The sequence below is a fragment of the Oryctolagus cuniculus genome, chromosome 15, assembly GCF_051225735.1.
Source record: "Oryctolagus cuniculus isolate XC-2025 breed Fujian yellow rabbit chromosome 15, ASM5122573v1, whole genome shotgun sequence".
Lineage (NCBI taxonomy): Eukaryota > Metazoa > Chordata > Mammalia > Lagomorpha > Leporidae > Oryctolagus > Oryctolagus cuniculus.
This window is the reverse complement of record NC_142881.1, coordinates 53,686,581-53,705,557: the sequence shown is the minus strand read 5'-3', so window position 1 is coordinate 53,705,557 and position 18,977 is coordinate 53,686,581.

Genomic DNA, 18,977 nt, shown 5'->3' with positions numbered 1-18,977 from the left:
ATGAGTGATACGGGGTAAAGCAAATTAATAATGATATTTATATCATTGAAAATGATGCTTTCCAACATGGAGGAATGTAGATTCACATATAAACTTATAGTCCTGAATTTTAAATAGATATCAATGTGAGCTACCAAAATATCATATCTTTTAATCAAATAGATATTTCCTTCATTGGTCTCTGAGAAAGCAAAAATAAAAAACTAAAAACAAAAAAAAATGGTAAATCTTATTGATCCCACCAACATCCAGATCAGGGTCTTCAAATATTGTTTCAACTAAAATAGATAAGAGTATTTAGAGAAATGACTGAATTCTGAGTAGTCTGCAGTGTCTCTTCCTTGTTTCATGTCCGTTCTCAACAATTCCTCCTCTTCTCCCCACTCCCTGTCTTCTAAATTCTGGATCTGGTTTAGGAAATATACAAGGTAAGCCTGGTACATTTTGTACCTGACAGAAAGACATCATTCAAAAAGTCTCAATAGTGGACCTGAACTTGCTTTCCCTGGACAAGGATGAGATGATCAAAGGAATGAACATTTTTAAAACATCAAAAATTTAAAAATCAGAATTTGTGATGATTTGTGAGTGCCAGAAAATAAATAGCTCATTATTTAACAAACTAGTAATCAAAAGGAAAGATCTAAATATATATCTTAACTCTCCTGTGTAATCTATACTTTATCTTATGCAAATAATTGATGAAGACAAGTTTGCTATTATGGATGTGTTTCAACTGGTAAATGGAAAAGAAATGGCAGATTAGAATACTGTCAGTAGTATTTTGGTGGAGCTTGATAATGCTCCCCAATAGCTACTAACATTACAAAGTAAATAATGTTGCCCGGTGCCGTGGCTCTCTAGGCTAATCCACCGCCTGAGGTGTCAGTACCCCAGGTTCTAGTCCTGGTGGGGGGCGCCAGATTCTGCCCCAGTTGCTCCTCTTCCAGTCCAGCTCTCTGCTGTGGCCCGGGAGTGCAGAGGAGGATGGTCCAGGTCCTTGGGCCCTGCACCCGCATGGGAGACCAGGAGGAGGCACCTGGCTCCTGGCTTCAGATCAGCGCAGCGAGCTGGCCATAGCAGCCATTTTGGGGGGTGAACCAGCGGAAAAGGAAGACCTTTCTCTCTGTCTCTCACTGTTTAACTCTGCCTGACAAAAACAAAAACAAAAACCCAAATAATGCAAAAATGGCTTGTGTCTTCTACAGGAAAACATAAAAAGCACCAATGAAATAGTCCAAACACACACACACATGCGCACACACAGAATCTGAGTGTTATCAATCTACTACAGATGGCCTTCTGCAACCAATTGCAGATTGAAAATACTCTCTAAAAACTGTATAGGCTATTGTTCTTATCATTCTATAAACAAAATAGTACAGCAACTATTTATATAATATTCACATTGTATCAGATACTGTAAGGAAGGTTTATGGAAAAGTATGTGGAAAAACATAAAGTATAAGTATATGGAAAGTTTATGTTTTTCCATAAGTATATAACATAAGTATATGGTTTCCACAAGTATATAACATAAGTATAAGTATATGGAAAAATGCGTAAGTGATATGCAATACTGTAGCATTTTATGTAAGAAACTTGTACAGTACAGATTCTGGTATCCATGGTGGTAGGGTGGGTGGGTCCTAGAATCAATCCCCCATGTGTACTGAGGAATGACTGCGTATCTCACCAAAGAGAATAAATCGACATAATTCATAATGTGGGGGAATTCTATGTGATAAAAGAATCAATTTCTTTAACAACATCAACAAAAAAACCACACAGATTAAAAGCCCAGGATATTGAAGGAGAATCTATAAAGAGAGAAACGATATAACAACAAACCACTGTATGCACCTTACTTGAATGAATCACAAATCAAACAAATTTTTTTTTATGAAGAGAAAAAAGAAAGCTGGGGATCAGTGAACCCTGATGAGCATCTGAAGGGCTTAAAGAAATGCTTCACATTGTTCTAAGGTGGCAGTGGCTTTATATTTTACGATAAACACAGAATCCTCATCTGTAGTTTAAAAATTATTGAAGCTGGGTGCTTCAGGCTTATTATATTATTCTCTCTACTACTGTGTATGTTTTAAATTTCCTGTTATAAAAGTTAAAAGTGTTTACAGTAATTCGTTTGTGTAGTTACTAATATCAACAATGAGGACTGTTTTACAAGAGAAGATTTTTGATACTCAATATTCTTGATTGATATTTCAAAGAAGTTAATTATACCATTTAAATCAGCAACTCAATTACCCGCTAAAGCTTAACACTGGCAGATTTTCTTGCCAATCAATTTTCTTTGCTTCATAAAATTCATATCAAGTAAACTGAAAGAACTAGAAACTAGAACTGAGAGATAAGAAATAACCTTGGAAGTTTATTTATGATTTCATTTCATATTTATTCTGGGCTTCAGTATAGCACTACGTATATGTATATATATAAGTATATATATATATATATATAAAACCCAATCTCCTAGTTTTAGAAAAACTAAAATATTAATTCCTGCTAAGGATCCTCCCATTTTACTCAATCATCTATTACTCCACTGAACAGAATAATTTCTATATATGAAATTTGGAAAATCACGTCAATGAACAAAAATCGATTATCTTTGATATGTTGTTCTAATTGGCTAATGATTTAGGAAAAGAAATTATATATTTTATACTTTATATAAAATATACTATATATGGATTAAATATTTAAACATCAAAAATGAAATCTAAAACTCACAACATAAATTATTGATCAGTTTATATAACCTATGTAGAGGAATGACTTTCCCTGTGACATCAAATCAGAAGAGACATAAAAAGACTAATATACATGAACACACAAACAGTTTAACCAAAATATAATAAAAGGCCCGCTACTTCTAGATAATGAACAACTGATAGGTGTTTAAAATTATTTAATTAAGGGCTAGATTAAAGGTATTTTACAAATTACTAGATGAAAAAAGATTCACTTTCAAAGAAAAAATTGACTAAAGATATGAACAAGTGATGTACAAATGAATACAAGACACCAATACACAAGTGCTTGCTGGTAATAAAATAAATGCAAATTAACATAATGATGATATGTCATGTTCTCATCTATCAAAGTGGCAGAGATAAAGAGTTTGGGCAGGTGTGCAGGATAAGGGACTTCCAGGAACATACTAGAAGTGAAAAGTGGCACAACCACTCTAAGTTGCATAACATTTACACAGACTTTAACATGAAAATTTTTCTTTATCTTTAAATTTACTCTGAAAACACAATATGAATGCAGACACGATTAGCTTAAATGTCTACTGCAGCATTATCTACGACAGCAAAAAATCTGTAAGCAAGGATGGGTATTGTATTCAACCTCTTGGTAGATCCATACAGATGCTGAAGATGTGCTTTCTCAACAGTGAATGACATGATCATGGGATGGAGGGGCACTGGGGCAGTGGGTTGAGCTTCTTAGAACATCCCATACGGGAGCACTTGGATTTGAATTCACGGTTTTTTTCCTTTAAGATTTATTTATTTATTTGAAAGTCGGAGATACACAGAGAGAGCAGGACACACACACACACACACAGAGAGAGAGAGAGAGAGAGAGAGAGGGAAGTCTTCCATCTGGGGGTTCACTCCCCAGTTGGCCGCAATGGCTGGAGCTGCACCGATCTGATCTGAAGCCAGAAGCCAGGAGCTTCCCTCAGGGAATCCCACATGGGTGCAGGGGCTCAAGGACTCAGGCCATCCTCTACTGCTTTCCCAGGCCATAGAAGAGAGTTGCATCAGGATGCTGGCACTGCAGGCAGCAGCTTTACCCACTACACCACATGACCGGCCCCTTGAGTTCACTTTTGATGCAGCTTCCTGCTTATGTACACCCTTGGAGGGAGCAGATGAAGGCTCAGATACTTAGGTCCCTGCCACCAAATGGCAGACCTGGATAGAGTTCCTGGCTCCTGTTTTTAGTTCAGCCCAGTCAAGTGTTGCTGGCATTTGGGGAGGGCACCAGTAAATGGAAGATCTTTCTCTCTCTCTGCCTTTCAAATAAGTAAAAATAACCAAACAACAAAAAAACCTCAACATGGTTTAAAAAAATTATTTTTTTCACTTACAGGTCAGTATTACTTACAACTTCAGAATGTAGACTGAAAATTATTTGACATAAATTCATTCAACATTTATTTTTCCCTAACTATGAGCCAGGATTTCTTTTTTTTCTTTTCTTTTTTAGAAAACTTTTATTTAATAAATATAAATTTCGAAAGTACAACTTTTGGGTTATAGCTGCTTTTCCATAACCACTATCCCACCTGAAAACCATCCCATCTCCTACTCCCTCTCCCATCCCATTCTTCATTAAGATTCATTTTTAATTATCTTTATATACAGAAGATCAACAGTATATATTAAGTAAAGATTTCAACAGTTTGCACCTACACAGACACACAAAGTATAAAGTACTGTTTGAAGACTAGTTTTACCATTAATTCTCATAGGACAGAGATCCTACATGGGCACAGTGACTCCTGTTGTTGATTTAACAACTGTCACTCTTATTTATGACGGCAGTAATCATCCGAGGCTCTTGTCATGAGCTGTCAAGGCTATGGAAGCCTGTTGACACTATGATAAACAATGACTTGATCAGCCCTTGTCCTAACTGTCGAGGAACAGCTAACTATTTTATTCTTTTTAGTATTTTCTTTTTCTACTTAATACTATTGGTTGAATTCTTTAATTAACACACATTCTTAGGTGTTCAAATTCAACTGGAAATTTATCCTTATAAAAAATAAGAGTGGGGATAAGAGAGGGAGGAGATGTACAGTTTGGCACATGCTCACTTGGACACACCCCTAATGATAGAGCTAGAAACATGGCAATGGAACTTCAAATCCCATTAAGTTGGCAGGTACCAATGCCATCTTACTAGTCAAAGTGATCAGTTTCAGTCCATAATTGATCATAAAGATAGGATTAAGTGTCAAACAGATCACATAAATAAGACACTGGCTAATAATAATCGATAGAATTATAAAGGAGAGAACAATCCAACATGGGAACAGGATACACAGCAGACTCATAGAATGCCCTAAACAGCGATCTGGCTTCAGAATTAGCCCTTAAGGCATTCAGGTTCTGCTAATAAGATTCTCCTAATAAGCCCATGAGAGTTTCTCAGGCAGGGAAAGCCAAGACCCTATGGCAAAAAATGACCTAAATGAAAGATCTCTGTGAGTGAGATTTCAGTGGAAATGGGCCATCAAAGAAGGAGGTACCTTTCTCTGAAGGGAGGAGAGAACTTCCACTTTGATTATGGCCTTGTCTAAATAAGGTTGGAGTTTGTGAACTCAAGAGCCAGGATTTCTAAGTGCTTTATACATATTTATTCATTTATTATACAAAATAATATTAAGAGGTTGATATTATTATCCCTATTTTGTGAATGGGAAAGTTAAGGTTAGAGAAATTAAGTGACTTGCCCCATATTATACAACCAGGGTTCTTACCCAGACCTTCTGCCTCTGGAATCTACTCTCTTAAACAACATTATACATGGCCCTCAATATAGGTCCTTAACAATTATTTTTGAAGAGGTCTAGACCAGACTCTGAGCTGGGTGTTCCACCAGTCCTGTAATCCTCATGGAATTTTGTATTAGAATCTAGTTACATCAGGCAGGTGGCCTCTGCTGGACGTGAGCAAACACTTCACAATGCACCGGTCTGTTTCAATACTGTACACAGAGGACAGAGCATCTCATTCATATTATTTTCTCACGTTCTATGTGGGCCTTAACATAGAGTAACTTCTGTTGCTTGGTGATTGACCTTTATAAAAACTCAAGAATGCAATTTTCCTCTTGAGAGGAAGAACATGTTTACTTTGCAGGGTTTGCATGGAGTAAAAAAAATGGGACTCCACTAACCAGTTACTTCTGTTTAGTTGATTCCTTTGTCCTGCATTGGCTTCTATTTTTTGATATTTTGTATCTTCATCTAATTACAAATAATTAGTTGATAAAGGAGGCAAAATTGGAAACAATAAGTAACTGCATATCCTTTGAAGAATTTTTACTTCCTCATTTCTGTAATTTTACAAATTAAGTTCTGTTTCAGGTGACTTTCGCTAAATGAATAATCTGATCATCTATGAGAGGTGTTGGCAAACTACAACCTGCAGGTCAAATTGAGCCTGTTGATATATTTAGAAATTGGATTTTAATGGTGCACAGTCACACGTCTTCATTTAGGTATTTTCTGTGCCTTCTGTTGAACTTAAATGGTAGGGTTGACTAGTTATTTCAGAGACACTCTGGTCAGAGTCTAAATTACGATCTGGTCCTTGGTGGCTTCTGATTAATGAGGATGATATCTGTTGTGGAGCCATTGATATTAAGTCAGAAATTTTAAGTGCTCTTTATTCTGTAGTCAGGATTTTGTTTCACCTTGCAAATCACAGCTTACTCATGCTCAAAGAGACCACTAAAAATATATTGAACAGAGTCCTTGTCCCATTAGACCATTAAAGTTCATATCCATGATAAAACTTTCTCCTTTCTCAAATCATCATCATCAGTATGATTCTTATTTTAAAACCAAGCACTATTTCTATTTCTATTTATTGTTGTTGTATAGTATTTCACACTCTAAAACATATAACTCTGAAACAGAGTTTCACATTATAGTTTGAATAAAATATATATCCTGAAAGTATTGATGAGAAATAGAAATAGCAAAGTTTTAAGAAATAGAACTATAATGAAAACTTGCATATCAGGAAATTGTGCCAAAAAATGGTTTTAAAGACCATCATTTAATTTTTTAGGCGCAAAATAGGTAGATGATGTCAGGTATTCTTTTAATAACCACAGGTCAAGCTTAACTTAGATAAACTATTAGATTGCAATAGCAAACAAAGTTGATGTCTAATATGATAATTCTTATAGTGCTCTCAGTTCAACATACTAGCAGGCTTGAACTGCAGATGGTATGTACAATTAAAACTGAATAGAAGCTTAAGGATTTTACCTACCTGGCTTTCTATTCCTTTTGATGTCGCCCAAAATAAATACCCACCATCATCTCTGTATAATAAATCAAGCAGTAATTCCCATTGATTCAATGAATATTTTATTTTTCCAGATATGACCATTGCTGTATCATCTGTAAATATAAGAGTAAAAATATAAGAGTAAAAAGTCACTAAAAATTGTGTGTCCTATTAAGTACTTGGGTAATCATGAGAAGAATAAAATTCAATAGACAAAATTAACATGCTATCCTTTTGATTTGATTTTTCCAATGTTTTTATAATGAAAAATTTCAAACACACAGAACAACTAAACTAAAGGAATATCCACCATCAAGATTTAGCAACAGGTAATAGCTATATTTACATTCCCCATTTTATCTGTAGTATGTTAAAATCTAGAATATTTTCCCCAGCTTTTAATTCATTTATCTATTCAGTTATATTTTTTACTTTCAAGTTACACTTTTTATTTTTACATGATTGTAGATTCATATGAAGTTATAAGAAATAATGCAAAAAGTTTGTATGTGTGCTTCATCAGTTTCTCCCAGTGTTAATGTTTTGTAAAATGAATGGTGCAAAATCATAGTTGGATACTAACATTGATGCAATGAAATATACAATAGTATCTTGTCCTGTACCTTGATCACCACAGGGATCCCTAGTATTACCTTAGTACCTTTTTTTTTTCAAAGAAACTTTTTATTCAAGGAAAACAAATTTCATGCATTTCGTAAGTACAGCTTAAGGAATATAGTGATTCTTCCCACCATACCTGCCGCCCCCACCATCTATATCCCACGCTTCTTCCTCTTCACTCTCCCATTCCCAGTCTGATTCTCCACTAAGATCCATTTTCAATTAACTTTATACACAGAAGGCCAACTCTATACTAAGTAAAGAGTTCAACAATTTGCATGGAAAAAAAAAAAAAAAAGACTTCCTCAACAGTCAAGACAAGGTTGTTCGAAGTCATTGCATCTCCAAGTTAATTTCACTTCTTTTTTTTACATAACTATAGAAGCACTCAAGAATGATACATCTTTTGCGAGCATTTAGACATAACTATAATGTATGAGACATAAGAATATCTTCCACTTAATACATTAAAAGAAAGCAAGTCCTTGAGAACAAGTTTTATCATTAATTAAGGAAGCACCTAAGAAAACAAGCAATGGAGCTGGACACTTTGGCATAACTAAAACTTATGAGACATAAGAATATCTGCCACTTAATACACTAAAACAAAATAAATCTTTGAGAACAAGTTTTACTGTTAATTCTCAGAATACAACTCTTTGAGGACAGAAGTCCTGCATGGGAAGTTAGTGTACAGTGACTCCTGTTGTTAATTTAACAATTAACACTCTTATGTATGATGTCAGTGATCATCTGAGGCTCTTGACATGAGCTGCCTAGGCTATGGAAGCTTGGTGCAGCGGGTTAAAGCTCCGGCCTGTAGCACCAGCATCCCATATGGGAACTGGTTTAAGTCCTGGTTGCTCCACTTCCAATCCAGCTCCCTGCAAATGCACCTGGGAAAGCAGCAGGGGATGGCTCAAGTCTATGGGTTCCTGCACCCACTTGGGGGACCTGGAAGAAGCTCTTGGCTCCTGGCTTTAGATTGGCTCAACTCCGGCTGTTGGAGCCATCTGGAGTGTGAATCAGCAGATGGAAGATCTCTCTTTTTCTCTGCCTCTGTCATTGCCTCTCTTTAACTCTGCCTTTCAAATAATCAAAAAAAAAAAAAAAAGAACTATAAAAATATGGAGTTTCAGACCAAGCTAAACTAGTGGTTCACAATGGTTCTGTCTCATCCTCTTTATTTAAATCTTTCAAAAAAATACAAATAAATATTTTTTCAGTTATTCTATCCTTTATTTATTAAAATATCTAAAGTCTTCCTGGAATTGTTGAAAATGGTAATAGCAGAATATGAATGCATATGAGAAAAGCAGCATAAAAACATATTAGCAAAAAATGGATATTCAAAACTTTTCACAGGTGGTGAAGGATAACAAATAAACAGATCAATTAATCATAAAAATTTTAAATGGCAAAATTGTTAAAAATGATTTGGATGTTCGAGCTAACTATATACAGTTAACTGTAGTGTAAAAGAAATTTACATTTTTCCATTGACTTTCTTTTTTTAACTTTTATTTAATAAATATAAATTTCTAAAGTACAACTTTTGGATTATAGCTGCTTTCCCCCCATAACCACCCTCCCACCCGCAACCATCCCATCTCCTACTCCCTCTCCCATCCCATTCTTCATTAAGATTCATTTTTAATTATCTTTATATACAGAAGATCAACAGTATATACTAAGTAAAGATTTCAACAGTTTGCACCCACACAGACACACAAAGTATAAAGAACTGTTTGAGTAATAGTTATACCGTTAATTCACATAGTACAACATATTAAGGACAGAGATCCTACATGGGGAGTAAGTGCACAGTGATTCCTGTTGTTGATTTAACAATTGACACTCTTATTTATGACATCAGTAATCACCCGAGGCTCTTGCCATGAGCTGCCAAGGCTATGGAAGCCTCTTGAGTTCGCCAACTCCAATCTTATAGGGTAGAGTTAGAAACATGCCAGGGGATTCCAATTCAATCCCATGAAGGTGGCATGAACCAATGCCATCTCACTAGTTAGAGTGATCAGTTTCAGTTCATAATTGATCATAATGATAGGATTAAGTGTCAAAGGGATCACATAAACAAGACTAGTGTCTGCAAATACTAAATGATAGAATTAAAAAGGAAAGAATGATCCAACTTGGGAAGCAGGATACACAGCAGACTCATAGAATGGCAGGTATCCTAAACAACACTCTGGCCTCAGAATCAGCCCTTAAGGCATTTGGATCCGGGTAAGAAGCCCATGAGAGTATTTCAGGCATGGAAAGCCAAGACACTCTGGAAAAAAAAAAAAAAAAAACTAAATGAAAGATCTCTGTGAGTGAGATCCCAGGGGAAAGAACAGGCCATCAAAGAAGGAGGTACCTTTCTCTGAAGGGAGAACTTCCACTTTGACTATGTCCTTGTCTAAATACAAATAAATCTTAAAAAAAAAAAGACCGTTGGTTTTCTCAGATTGTCCCACATCTTGAGCATATCTGAATGTTGTTGTTTCTTCATGTTTACTATTTTTCTTCATCCTCTACTTCTGGAAAGCTCGAATGCTAGTTTGAAAACTTGTATAGATGAACAGTAAATATTTTGGATAACAATATTTTATGGGTGATGCTTGGTACTGCATTTTGCATCATATTGTAAAGGATGCAATGTTAGGATACCCCAAATGTTACAGATGCTGTTTGATTACTCTATTTTATTTTTTATTATTATTTTAATATTATTTTATTTATCTGAGAGACAGAGTAAAAGACAGACACACAGACAGAGATCTCTCATCCTCATACCCCAAATGCCCACAATAGCCAGGGCCAAGCTGAAGCCAGGAGCCATGAACTCAATCCAGATGCCCTGTGTGTGTGACAGGGATTCAGTCACTTGAATCATCATCTGCTGTCTCCCAGGACGCACATTAGCAGGAAGATGGAGTTTGTAGCAGAGCCAGAACTTGAAGCTAGGTTCTCTGATATGGGATGTGGCCATTACTAGCAGCATGTTAACCTTGAGGCCAAATGCTCACCCCCTACTTGGCTGAATTATGACCAGCAGACCTCTCTACTGATAGAGGACTGATAGAAGTTGTTTTCCTTTCACAACTGCACTCAAGCAAACATTTAATTGCTTTAACTTCTATAAACAATGTTTTCCTGAATTATTTATTTCATTGGAGTATCAGAAAACTACGATTTTGCAATGCTATTATTTTTCTTCTTTTTATTAACTGAGGCTTTTTTTTGTAGAAAAGTTGTTTCACCTCCAAAACTTAGCTCATCTCTTTCCTTTCAATTACCAACTGCCAGAATAAAGAACTGTTGTGGGGCCGGCGCCGTGACTCACTTGATTAATCCTCCACCTGCGGCACCGGCATCCCATATGGGCACTGGATTCTAGTCCCAGTTGCTCCTCTTCCAGTCCAGCTCTCTGCTGTGGCCCGGGAAGGCAGTGGAGGATGGCCCAAGTGCTTGGGCCCTGCATCCGCATGGGAGCCAGGAGATAGCACCTGGCTCCTGGCTTCGGAACGGCACGGCGCACCGACTGTAGTGGCCATCTGGGGGATGAACCAACGGAAGGAAAACCTTTCTCTCTGTCTCTCTCTCTCACTGTCTAACTCTGTCAAATTAAAAAAAAAGAATTTGTGTAAGAATACGAATACACACACATCTATATTATATTAATCTTATATATTGATATTATATTAAATAATTATATATAACATATATATATATAGTTTGTCTAGGACAGTCCTGATTGTCTTTTTCCCCTGCATGCATGTTATTGAGCTCCCATTCACTCTCAAAAATTTACCATATTGACAGCAAATTATAAGACTATTCCATGCATTAGATGTTTCCAATCTAACCTTTCTCACTTTGAGAATCACAATGGACTACCTATTAAATATTTGACAATTAATTTTGTCTTTTAATATTCAAATCTTTTATACTCAAACATTCAAACAATCAAAGTAATTGTAACTTTCGACACTCAAATCTCAATAGTCAGATACTTTTAAAATCCCACTGTGTATATTTGACAAGGAGATATAAGTATGTATATGAGTATATTAAAATACTGAGTCTACATTATTATTTCTAGTTCAATTTTAACATTATAGTACTTTTCTTAAATTCTTTTATGTTGTGTTTATAGTGGATATTTTATACTGATAACCTTATTGATTAGTACATTTAATTCATTCTGTGATAGGTATAAAATAGCTACAAAACATGAATTTTAATATATTTACCAACTTTGAGTAAGATTTAAAATTTTGTTTCAGGTCTTTTTTGCCTTTACAATATATTCTATTAAAGATGCACATTCAGAATGCTGATCAAAAATGTCTACCAAAACTATCACAAAAAAAAAAAAAAAAAGAAAAGAAAGAGACAAATAATACCCTGGGAATAATGCTCACAGTTTTTCCACAGGGTAAAAAATCCCAAGCATAAAAACAGCAACTAGAAACAAATTATAAAAACAACAAAAGTGTGATGCAGATAGTAGCAGTTCACCAGAAAAAGAAATGCAAGTGACTTCTACATATAAAAAGAGGCTTAATTTGATCCCAGGAAGTTAAATATAAATTAAAATTTTATTAATGTATAAATTTTTATCTATTTCAGCTGCAAAAGTTCAAAAGCTTACAGCATACTCTTAAAAGATAACAGTGGTAGAGTCAATGGCATATTGCTGGTGACAATGTAAAAATGATGTGTTTTTTTTTTTTGGAGAGGGAAAGAAAATATCTAGCAAAAATTTTGTGCATGTCTTTATCCTTCTTTTGTACTATAATAAGATATTTTCTAATTATTTTTTCCCACAAAGATTTTTCCAACTCCATTTATTTGAAAGGCAGAGACACAGAGGAAAGAGAGAAAAAAAGCACTCCCATCCATTGATTTGTTTTCCAAATGCCTGCAATGGCCTGAGCAGAAACCAGGAGTGGGAAAACTCCCTGGCCTCCCATCGGGTTGGCAGGAGCCCAATTACTTGAGCCATTGCTGTTATTTTCCATGGTTTGCATTAGCAGGAATCTAGAATCAGGAGCTGAAGTTAGGAATCAGACCCTGGCACTCTGATGTGGGATGTGTGTCTTAACCACTAAGCTAAATGCTCACCCCTCCACCAACTTTTTGACATATCCACTTATATAAGTATGTGTGCAAAAACAAATTCTGAAAAGTTATACAATATAAGAATATTGTTATATCCAGGTGGCATGACTTGAGATGATATTAATTTTCATTAGAACTTTCTACCTTGTCTTTCATTTTGAAAATGTTAGTGTCCTATTTTTGTCATCATTATTACTAAACAGCCAACTTGGGAGTTGTATGCGTGCAGAAAGTGGCTCAACCACAGAGTCCAATACCAGAAAGCAATCTGCCTGCAGGCCCTGACACTCACGGAAGTGACCAGAAGACATTGACGGTAGTGAGGCTTCACCAATGCCTCCTGTGTTTACACCTGATGCTGGCTGCAGGAGTTCCCTCAATCCAACACCAATAGGCCTGGCAGCAGAATCTGGTGCTACTCATCCATCTCCAGAGGCTTGATGGCACTGAGACTCTGATAACTCCCTACCTTAGCAGCCTTCACAAAAGGATCTTTTAAAGGCCATGCTTGCTGTAGGTGCTCTGCATCTGCCCAGAACTTAGGACGTCTCCTAACAGTGTGCAAATTTCCCTATTGAGATAACACACTAGCTTCAAGTATCCAGCCATGGAGGGTGTTCATCTACATCCTGCTTATGTATTTATCCTTTTTTGTAGATAATCTAGAGTGCTCATCTGAAGGTCATTAATTTAATCACTTTTCAGAATCCTTTTGCCATGTAAAGTTCGATATTTATACTTTCTGGGTATCAGGACATGCAATCTTGAGTGGTCATTTTGTGTCTGCTGTATATGGTTACAAAAGAGACAAAGGAATTCAGTAATAAATTGAAGCCTATTGACTTCACATAGGGATTTTCCCCTGACCATGAGAGAACTAAGCAAAAAAAAAAAAAAATCAATGAGAGGAAGATAAAAGTTCTCAAATATTTAGTAAGCAATCAACAAATTTCTAAATTATTCTTAAGTCAAAGGATAAATCACAAGGGAAATTTGAATATATTTGGTGCCAAATGTAAAGAAAATAATTACCTTGCAATAATTTGTGAGGTATAATTAAAGTAGCGTATACAGAGAAATTTATATCTTAATGTTCATATCATTAAGGTAGAAGAATATACACAGTTAACTAAGCTTTCATAATAAGAGCTAAAAAAGAAATAAACACCAAGTTGGTTAAAGCTAGTAAATAATAAAGTTAGAATAAGCATATATCAAAAAAGGAAAACAGATAAAAATAGAATTTAATGGGGGTGCACTTTTGATATAGTAGTTAAAATGTTTTATGGAATGCAAACATCCCATATTGGAGTGCCTCGGTTCAAGACCCCCACTCTGCTTCCAGTTACAGTGTATGGATTCAGTCTGACCAAGGTTGGCTACTAGAGGCATTTGAGGAGCGAACCAGTGGATGGAAGATCTCTCTATCTTTCCCTCCCCCCATCTCCCTTTTGAATTGAACAAATATACAAATAAATACATCTTTTTAAATAAGTTTGAAAAAATCAATAAATGTCTAGGGAATGGATCAAGTAAAACAGAGAGAAGATGCAAATTATCATTATTGGGAATGAAATTAGTTGTCACTATGTATCAGGTAGTCATTCAAAACAATAAGGGAACATTGTGAGCAACTGGATTCCAATAATTTTAGGAATGTAAATAAATTGGACAATTTCTAGAAAGGCTTAAATTACAAAATCAATTCACAGAAACAGATAATAGAATAGTTCCATATCTATTAAAAGTTAAGTTCATTTTTTTAAAGCTCTCTTAAAATAAAAGATCAGACCCAATGACATTCTTCTCAGATCTAGAAAAAATGATCCTAAAATTCACATGGAAACACAAGAGATCCTAAATAGCTAAAGCAATCTTATACAACAACAAAAAAGCTGGAGGCATCAAAATACCATATTTCAAGACATACTACAGGTCAATTGTAATCAAAACAGCCTAGTAATGGCAAACAATAGATGTGTAGACCAATGCAACAGAATAGAAATTCCAGAAAGCATTCCATGCATCTACAGCTAAGTTATCTTTGACAAAGGAGCTGAAAACAATCCCTGGAGTAAGGCAGTCTCTTCAAAAAATGGTACTGGGGAAACTGGATCTCCACATCCAGAAGTATGAAACAAGACCCCTTCTTACACCTTTCACAAAAACCCATTCAAAATGGATCAAGGAACAAAATCTATGACTTGATACCATCAAATTACTAGAGAACTTTAGGGAAACTCTGCAAGACATTGGTAAAGGTAGAGGCTTCTTGGAAAAGACTCCAGAAGCACAGGCAATCAAAGCCAAAATTGACAAATGATATTACATTGTACTGCAAAAGCAAAGTGCATTGGGTATCGACAGAATGGGACAAAATATTTGCCAACTATGAAACTGATAAAAGATCAATATCCAGAATGTATAAAAAGCTCAAGAAACTCAACAACAACAAAACAAACAATCAAATTAAGAAATGGGCAAAGGACTTGAATAGGCATTTTTTCAAAGAGGAAATTCAAATAGCCAACAGACAAATGAAAAAATGCTCAGGATCACTAATCATTAGGGAAATGCAAATCAAAACCACCATGAGGTTTCACCTCACCCCAGTTAAAATGGCTTTCAAACAGAAATCAACAAACAATTAATCCTGGCGAGAATATGGGGAAAAAGGTATCCCCCTGTTGGTGGGAATATAGCCATTGTAGAAGACAGTATGGAGATACCCCAGCAGTTTGAATATAGATCTACCATATGATCCAGTCATGCCACACCTAGGAATTTATCCAAACGAAATGAAATCAGCATATGAAAGAGTGATCTGTACCGCTATGTTTATTGCAGCTCAATTCATAATAGCTAAGATACAGAATTAACCAAGACATCCAACAACTGAAGACTGGGTAAAGAAATTATGGTATACATACACTATGGAATACTACCCAGTGGTAAAAAAAGACAAAGAAAAGAAATTTTGCTTTTGCAACAAAATGGATGCAACTGGAAACCATTATACTTAGTGAGATAAGCTAGTCCCATAAAGACAGATACCATATGTTTCCTTGATCTGAGGTAATTAATAGAATACCTCAAAGGTAATGTATAGAAGTGCAAGTGACATTTTGAGATTTGATGACTGTTTACAGCCTTTGTCTAGACTGTTGAGGAACAGTGTTATTTTCTTCATACTACTTGTTGAACTCTTTTCTTATAGTAGGGCTAATCTTATGAGTATAACATAAATATATCTTTGTAAATAAATAGATATTTGTAACAATTATGAGTGGGAATAGGAGAGGGAGGAGGAAGACGAGTTGGAGCGTTGGGTGGGAAGTATCACTATGTTCCTGAATCTGTATGTGTGAAATACTTGAAATTTATAAATCTTAAATAAAATTGAAAAAAAAAGCTCAGGCCCAGATGGCTTCATAGGAAAATTTTATTGAATAATTGAATATGGAAGGAAAAAAGGAACACCAAACCTACATAAACTCTTTTAGAAAATAAAGGAGACAAATAGTGACTGGGCTTTTTTTACCCAGAGAGAGTTCTTTGTTCCTGACTTTAGTTTGGTCTGGATCATCCCTGGCCATTGTGGGCATTTAGGGAATGAGACAGCAGAAGAAATATATGTTTCCCTTTCTCTCTCTCTCTCTCTGTCTCTATCGCTCTCTCTCGCTGTCTCTCTCTTTCATTCTACCGATGAAAATGAATAAACATTCTTTATAAAGATAAAACTAAAGACTAATATCCTTCATGAAACTGGATGCAAAAATCCTTAACCAAATATTCAAAAAATTAAGTCAAGTAATATAAAAAACAGATAATACATGACAACCAAGTGGTATTAATACATGATGACCAATGAATTATAAGGTTGATTGAACATTCCAAACTCAATGAATGAACATAACAATATAGAACATAACAGAGGAAAAATATGGTCATTTCAATAGAGATATAGTAAAAGTATTTTTGCAAAATGAATGATCTATTCAATCTAAAAATTCTCAGCAAAATGTATATATTCAGATAAAAGAAGAAAACTTTAGCTACAACAGTACTTAAGATGAAAGACTGTATAATTTCCTAGGAAGACTAGGAAAAAAGCAAGAATATCTGTTTCTACTTATTTTTTACACTGTGTTTAAAGTCACAACCTATAAACGAAAGCAAGGAAAAGAAATAAAACATACATATCAGAAAGGAAGACACAAAACTACTTGCATTTTTTGGTAAACTATTTTTATTTATTGAGTGTCATTAAGTATTTGCTTGTCCAAATTTGTAAGGACTCTACAAAAAACCTAAAAACAAAACCTACTGTCACTAGTCAGATATCTCACACTAAGACATCCCATGATACAAAGCAGTAGAGCAAAATCAGTTGTTTCTAGATACTGGAAGTGAACAATTACCATGCATTAAAAATCTTAATGTGTTCAGAGACAAATTTAATAGTATGCATAATACCTATACATTAAAAATGATGAAACACTTTTGAATAACATTAAAGAAAACAATTTGAGAAAAATCAATACCCATGAACTAGAAGACTGAATATTGTCAAGGTATTGATTCTTTCCAAATTTCTTTATAGATTCCATGTATTTCCTGTTAGAATTTCAGCAGAAGAAACTGTCTCTGAAGAACTTGTCAAAATGACTCTAAAGTTCACATGGGAATTCAAAGAATACAGAATTTTTAAAAAGAATGTAGGAGAGCATTTGTCCTAGTGGTTAAGACACCACTTGGGACACCTGCATCCCTTGGTGCCTGGGTTTTAGTCCTGGATCCATTTTCCATCTTCCTACTAAGGCGGACATGAAGAAGCAGTCATGATGGCTCCAGTATTTGCTCTCTTTCCGTCTTCATGGGAGACCAGGATTGAGTTCTTAGGTTTTGGCTCTGCCTATGCATATCAAGAACCTTTTGTGGAAAATGTATATTGTGAAAAAACTGTGTGTGGATTTCAAAATGTTTAGCACCAAAGTAAACTTATCAATGAATCCAATTTTCCATGATTTTTGAAGTATCTTTACATGTAGTATTGTTTTTTTATATTTAGATGTCTGACATACATAAAATTTTTTATTGCTGTTTAATAAGTGAGGAGTTCAGAATCAATTGTGTATTTTTCTAAATTTCTACCCAATTGTCCTATGATCATTTATTTAAAAATGTATCCTTTGGGGCCAGCATTGCGGCATAGTGTGTAAAGCTGCCACTTGAAATGCTGGCATATCATTTGGGTGCTAGTTGGTGTCCAAGCTGCTCCACTTCTGATCCAGCTCCCTACCAAAGGCCTGGGAAAAACAGCATATATGGCTGAAGTGCTTGAGCTCCTGCCACCTATACGGGAGACCTGAATGAAGCTCCTGGCTCCTGGCTTCCTCCTGGTTAAGCTCTGGCCATTGTGGCCACCTGGGGAGTAAACCAATGGATGCAATAGACGAATGTATTTCTCCATGTCTCTCCCACTATGTAACTCTTTCAAATAAATAAAATAAATATTAAAAAGTATCTTTTTTCCCAGCAATTTGAGACATCATCTCTCTATATATATCAAAAAGCCACATATACTTGTTCTAATTTTGTGCTCTCTAGACTCTTATTTAATCTATTTGTTCTTGAATTAACATTACATTGTTTAATTATAGTGAATTATAACATGATTTAAGATACTTTTCCAGCATTTTCTTAAGTATTTGCTGTATATTTTGAGAATTAAATGTTCTAGCTTCATAGAAAATGTCAGTATTTTAGTTGGGATTTCATTTTTTTTATAATATATACTTTGTATATTAACTTGAGTGATATAAACCAAATGGATCAAATTACCCATTCCAATAATATGAGCTATCTTTCTAACCAAGTGTTTTTTTTTTTAATTTTCGTTAGTGTTTTAATATTTTTATGCATAGGTTTTGCATATTGATTGTTCATTTTATTTCTGGTTTCTCACTTTTTTAAAAAAAGAATTTATTTATTTATTTGGAAGGCAGAGTTACAGAGAGAAAGAGAGAGGAAGAGAGACAGAGAGAAACAGAGGTCTTTCATCCACTGTTTGACTCTCAAATGGCCACAAAGGCCAGGACTGGGCCAGGCTGAAGCCAGGAGTCAGGAACTCCATCTGTCTCCCATGTTGGGGTAGGG